Consider the following 5,984-nt stretch of genomic DNA (forward strand, 5'->3'; position numbering starts at 1 on the left):
TGTTTCCTTTCTGGTCTCCCAGAGTTCAACCATTTCCCTCTCCAGTGCAACCTTCTAGACTGAAAGCTCATTATGGACAGGGAACATGTCTGCTAATTTAGTTGTGTTTTACTCTCACAGGCTCTTAGAATATTACTCTGCACATAGAGTTCAATAAATTCCATAGATTAATTGATATATTACACACTGCTGACTGGATCTTTTTCCTGCAGGATAGGCTGGTCCACATCTGTCCTCAAAACCCTCCTTGGCTTTCTTTGTCCCTCAGGAACATGAAAATCACCCTCAAGTCTGGCCCCACCTTACATATCTGACCTTCTCGCCTGCTATTTCCAACACCTTGTCTTCTTTTTTTTTAAAGTGACCTTCCAATTCTTTTTTAAGCACTACACTCAGCACTGGGGTAGAGACAGGTTTATCTGGTTAGACACAGTCCATTTCCCACCGGGAGCTCACTGTCCAGGTTGGAGGGAGAAGGATTTAATTTCCATTTTACAGATGAGGTAACTGAGGCACAGACTTGCCGAAGGTCAAAAAAGTTAGGTCACTAGCCCAAGGTCACACAGCAAACAATGGATAGAGCTGTGTGACCTTGGATTCACTCCCTCTGAATCCGAGGCCCAGGCTCTTTCCACGAGGCCATGCTGCTTTGTTCCTCTCGAGCCAAGATTCTAGCCTGATCTTGTTCTCAACCCTCCCATCTCCGCCCCCTCATTCACACTGTTTCTCCAGCTAGAAACTCCCTCCTCATACCTCTCCCCACATTCAAATCTCTCCTAAAATCCCATCTGCTCCAGCAAGCCTTCCGTGACTAAATTCCCAGCCCCCGAGACACATCATCACTTCAGCTTAACTCTCACCCTTGTGAATTTACTGATATATTAATTTGTCTTGTCTTATACCATCGAGTCATCTCTGACCCAAAGCGACTCCATGGACACATCTCTCCCAGAACACCCCACTCTTCATCTGCAATCGTTCTGGTACATAATGAGTTTTCTTGGTAAAAATCCACAAGTGGTTTACCATTGCTGCCTTCCGTGCAGTTAACTCTTCACCCTCGACTCTCTTCCATGCTGCAGCTGTTCAGCACATGTGAGTTTTGACTTCTAGCAGATTTGCTTTCCACTCGCTAGCCACTGCCCAAGCTAGGAATGGAATGGGTAGGCCTCTGCTTGACTCTCCCTCCCATAGCCAAGACTGGTAGAGTACTAGAAACTCTCCAGGTGCCATCCTGAGAGGGGTTACATTCACCAGCACTTAGTTATGCCCATTTTTTTCATTGATCTTTGACCTCTTGCTATAAATCTTCCCCATTAGAATAGAAGCTCCTTGTGGGCACGGAATGTGTCACTTCATTGTTCTGTCCTTCTCAATTACCTAGTACAGTGCACTGCCCCAAATGGGCACTCAATAAATACTATTTCTTCTGCTCCTGTGGCTGCCCTCCCTAGTTGCTCGGTAAATAGACTATAAGCTCGTTGTGGGCAGGGAATGTGTTGGTTTATCATTCTGTTGTACTCTCCTAAGTGCTTAGTACAGTACTCTGCACACAGTAAGTGCTTAGTACAGTACTCTGCACACAGTAAGTGCTTAATAAATACCACTGTCTGACTGACTAATACTACAGAGTGAATGAATGGCCATTTTTTGCCTCTCTTTCAGCAACTAGTCATGAATATGCAAATAAGAACTCAGAAGCAGCACTAATCCACAGGTGGAAAAATGTTGTAATTAAAGAGAGAGACACACACATTTAAGTAGAAGGAATTAGAAGAGGGTCCTTAATTGCAAAGTTATAGAAGTGTTTCTGAGTCGCTTTGAGATCCTAAGCCTTTGAAAGGTGCTATATAGATGCAAATCACTTGCCACGGGATTGACTTTGGGCATTCATGTCACTGAAAGGCCTCTTGTACCCCACTCTAGGCTTAATAATGTAAGGCTAAATTTAAAATACCTATTAGGCTGAGACGCATCAGCCGAATAAATGGGAGTCGCGTTTCTCGTTTTTCTTCCGAAGTACACAGCCACATGCCGACGAGAAGCCGAACACCCTCTTCAGATCTGATTGAATGAAGTATAAAAATAAAACTCTTTAGGATGATTAAGGTGGAACACAGATTTTTGAAAAATATCATTATGGCAGGCTTTCCTGTATTTCCAACACCGATAATGCCTGGAGGGCAGGGACTTCCAAATGGTAATTTAATTTGTTAATGATCCAACTTTCTATAACCAAATAGACCATGAGCTGGTTTTGGACTTCTCAAAGCATCTTCCAAATTGGAATTGTTTTTGTCTGTGGGAACAACTGCATTTCATAGCTTGGTGAAAGGGAGTCAAAGTTTAGCTAGCTGTCAGACTTTGACAGACATTCTAGCTCCCACGCTCACTCTCCTTGTTTTGCTGATGAAAGAGAAGGCCTGGAGGGAAATTTGCTTGCTCCTGCCTTCCTATTCGGTAGTCAACTTCTGATTCAGATCCAATTTCGTCTACTTTCTCGTGGAATGAATACTATCATAAATAAATGAAAAATACAGACACACGGCTGTCCTTCTGGATCAAAGATGGTGTTCCTCACGATGAGAGGTTATCAATGTGTATGGGTATGTGTCAGCCCTTTCCTTGTCTTATCAGCCAATCTCTTCTGCTATTTGTGGCACTGCTGCATTTTCCTTACTGTGGCCCAGTAGAGAGAATACAGGCCCGGGAGTCAAGAAGCCTGGGTCCTCATCCCAATTCCATCACTTGGCAATAGGAAGACACCCTTTGGGCCCGGGGTGGGATTTGGGGCCAGGACATGATCACTTCCAGCTCCAGCAGGCCTCTAGCCCGACCTAGAGAGGGAAACTGGGCTCTAATCCTGGCTCTGCCACTTGCCCACTGCATGACCTTGGACAGATCATTTCACTTTTCCATGCCTAAATTTTCTTATCTGTAAAATGAACTTTTTAATGGTATTTGTTAAGCACTTACTATGTGCCAGGCACTGAACCAATAGCTGGGGTAGATATGAGCTAATCAGGGTGGACATAGTCCATATCACACATGGGACTCACAGTCTTAATCCCCATTTTACAGATGAGGTAGCATAGGACCAAGGAAGTAAAATGACTTGCCTAAGGTCACAAATCAGACAACTGGCAGAATCGGGATTAGAACCCATCCCTTTGCTCTATCCATTAGGGCATGCTGCTTCCAATGCTTGCTTTTTCTCCAATTTAGACTGTGACCTCCGTGTGGGACAGGAACTGTGTTTCACCTGGTTATCTTGTAATCTATCCCAGTACTTTGTAGTGTTCTTGAAACAAAATTAACACTTAAAAAATATTATTATTATCATTATGAGTAGTATTAGTTGTAATAGTAGTAGTCTTGTCTTATCTTACACTAAGTCGTCTCCGACCCATAGCAATGCCATGGACATGTCTCCCCCAAAGCACCCTACCTCCATCAGCAATCATTTTGATATGTATCCTTAGAGTTCTCTTGGTAAAAATACAGAAACAATTGACCCTTGCCTCCTTCCCCACAGTCAACCTGAGTCTCTGCCCTCAACTCTCTCCCAGCACAAGAGAGTTTTGACTTGTTACAGATGGCCTTCCACTCGCTTGCCACTGCCCAAGCTAGGAATAGAATGGATATGCCTCTGCTTGACTGTCCCTCCCCTTGTCGAGACTGGTAGAGTACTGGAAACTCTCCAGACATGACCCTGAAAGGGGCAGTAGAAGTAGCAATAGTACATATGAGACAGAGACTGTGTCCATCCTGATCAGTTTGTATCTACCCCAGAGCTTAGTTCAGTGCCTGGCATACAGTGAGCACTTAACAAATACCACTGAGTGAAAAGAGAGTGAAAGAGAAAGAGTGAAGAATAGAATGAAAAGAGAGTGAAAGAGGAAAAGTGAAAAGAGATTGGAGAAGAGAGTGAAAAAGAATGAAAGATAGAGTGAAAGAGAAAAAGTGAAAAAGATTGAAAAGAGAGTAAAAGAGAAAGTGTGAAAAAGAGTGAGATAGTAAAAGAGAAAGAACAAAGAATAGACTGAAAAGAGAGTGAAAGAGAAAGAGTGAAAAAGAATGAAAGATAGAGTGAAAGAGGAAAAGTGAAAAGAGATTGAAAAAGAGTGAAGTATGAACGAATGAAAGAGAAAAGTAAAAAAAGATTGAGAGTGTGAAAGAGAAAAAAGATTGAAAAAGAGAAAAAGTGAAAAAAGTGAAAAAGAGAGTGAGTGAAAGAGAGAGTGAAACAGACAGAAAGAGAGAGAGAGAGGAGAGAGAAAGCTTGTCCATTTCACCCCTGGACATGATGTACACCAAAGGATCCACCCCAGAGCTAGAAGAATAATAATAATGACATTTATTAAGTGCTTACTATGTGCAAAGCACTGTTCTAAGCACTGGGGAGGTTACAAGGTAATCAGGTTGTCCCACAGTGGGCTCTCAGTCTTAATCCCCATTTTATAGGTGAGGGAACTGAGGCCCAGAGATGTTAAGTGACTTGCCCAAAGTCAGACAGCTGACAAGTGGTGGAACCAGGATTCGAACCCATGACCTCTGACTCCAAAGCCCGTGCTCTTTCCACTGAGCCACGCTGCTAGAAGTAGAAACCAGGACTGCAGATCCCTTGGGGTTAGTTTCAAACCCAGAAATGCACAATCCATTGAATTAGTTGCACTTGTGTTCCTAAACACTAGAGCTACCAACAGCTACCAACCCGGGAAACGGCAGCAGTCTTGGGTTTAAAAGAAAAAATGCGGAGCCTGCGGAATAGTGACTCGGATAGACTGAGCCGACCGACTCCAACCCCCACAGCTATTCCAGCCCGCGAACCAGCACCCGACGGCAGAAAGGAATCCAACATCTGTGGAGCCAGACACAGTTTCAGCTGTGTCTCTAGCCTGTAGATTGCCTTTCAGTCAAAAACCCTTCTGCCCTTCTGCAGATGTGTGAAGAACCCTTGCCTTCTGCCTTGTTTTGACAACAACCACGTTAAACATATCTACGTCTGTCTCCATCTCTAGACAGTAAGCTCCTTGAGGGCTGAGAGAGTGTCTGCTGACTCTGTTCTACTTTCCCAAGAGATCAGTAAGGTGCTCTGCACACAGAAAACAGTGTCAAGAGAATGATAATTATGATAATAATAGCCATAGTATTATGAGGTGCTTATTGTGGCTCAAACACTGGTGTAGATACAATTTGATCAGATCAGACATAGTCTCTGTCTCACATGAGATTCATAGGCTAAGAGGGAGGGATAGTAGGTATTTTATCCCCATTTTGACAGTTAACAAACTGAGGCACAGTCATAATAATAATAATAATAATAATAATAGTGGCATGTATTAAGCGCTTACTATGTGCAAAGCACAGTTCTAAGCGCTGGGGAGGTTACAAGGTGATCGGGTTGTCCCGGGGGGGACTCAGTTTTAATCCCCATTTTACAGATGAGGTAACTGAGGCACAGAGAAGTTAAGTGACTTGCCCAAAGTCACACAGCTGATAACTGGCGGAGCCGGGATTTGAACCCATGACCTCTGACTCCAAAGCCCGCGCTCTTTCCACTGAGCCACGCTGCTTCTCCTGTCAAGTCATGTGAAGTGACTTGTCAAGGGTCATATGCCTTGCAAGTGGCAAAGCCAGGCCTGTGCTCTTCCCACTGGGCATTTTCCACTAGGCAGGAAATAAATACTACTGATTGATGAATTGATTGGAACAGGTTGTTTGTTCATTGAGCACAGTAAGTGCTCAATGAATACCACTGATATATTAATTGACTGATTTTTTAAAGGCATTTGTTAAGTGTTTACTATGGGCTAAGCACTGAACTAATTACTGGAGTAGATGTAAGCAAATCAGGTTGGACCCAATCCACGTCCCACATGGGGCTCGCAGGGCTCACAGTCTTAATCCCCAGACGAGGGATCTGAGGCACAGAGAAGTGAAGTGACTTATCCAAGGTCACGCAGCAGACAAGCGGTGGAGCT

The 5,984-nt window shown here is 43.8% G+C and overlaps 2 non-coding genes across 2 annotated transcripts; both read right to left on the reverse strand.

Annotated features, from left to right (window-relative positions):
• Positions 1-1,105: 1,105 nt before the first annotated feature.
• LOC119945331 lies at positions 1,106-1,244 on the reverse strand. Its single transcript, XR_005456200.1, has one exon. It is a non-coding gene; the product is annotated as a small nucleolar RNA SNORA7 (small nucleolar RNA).
• Positions 1,245-3,584: 2,340 nt separating this feature from the next.
• Positions 3,585-3,722, reverse strand: LOC119945293. Its single transcript, XR_005456167.1, has one exon. It is a non-coding gene; the product is annotated as a small nucleolar RNA SNORA7 (small nucleolar RNA).
• Between the last annotated feature and the right edge of the window lie 2,262 nt (positions 3,723-5,984).

The sequence above is a fragment of the Tachyglossus aculeatus genome, chromosome 24, assembly GCF_015852505.1.
Source record: "Tachyglossus aculeatus isolate mTacAcu1 chromosome 24, mTacAcu1.pri, whole genome shotgun sequence".
NCBI classification, from domain to species: Eukaryota; Metazoa; Chordata; class Mammalia; order Monotremata; family Tachyglossidae; genus Tachyglossus; species Tachyglossus aculeatus.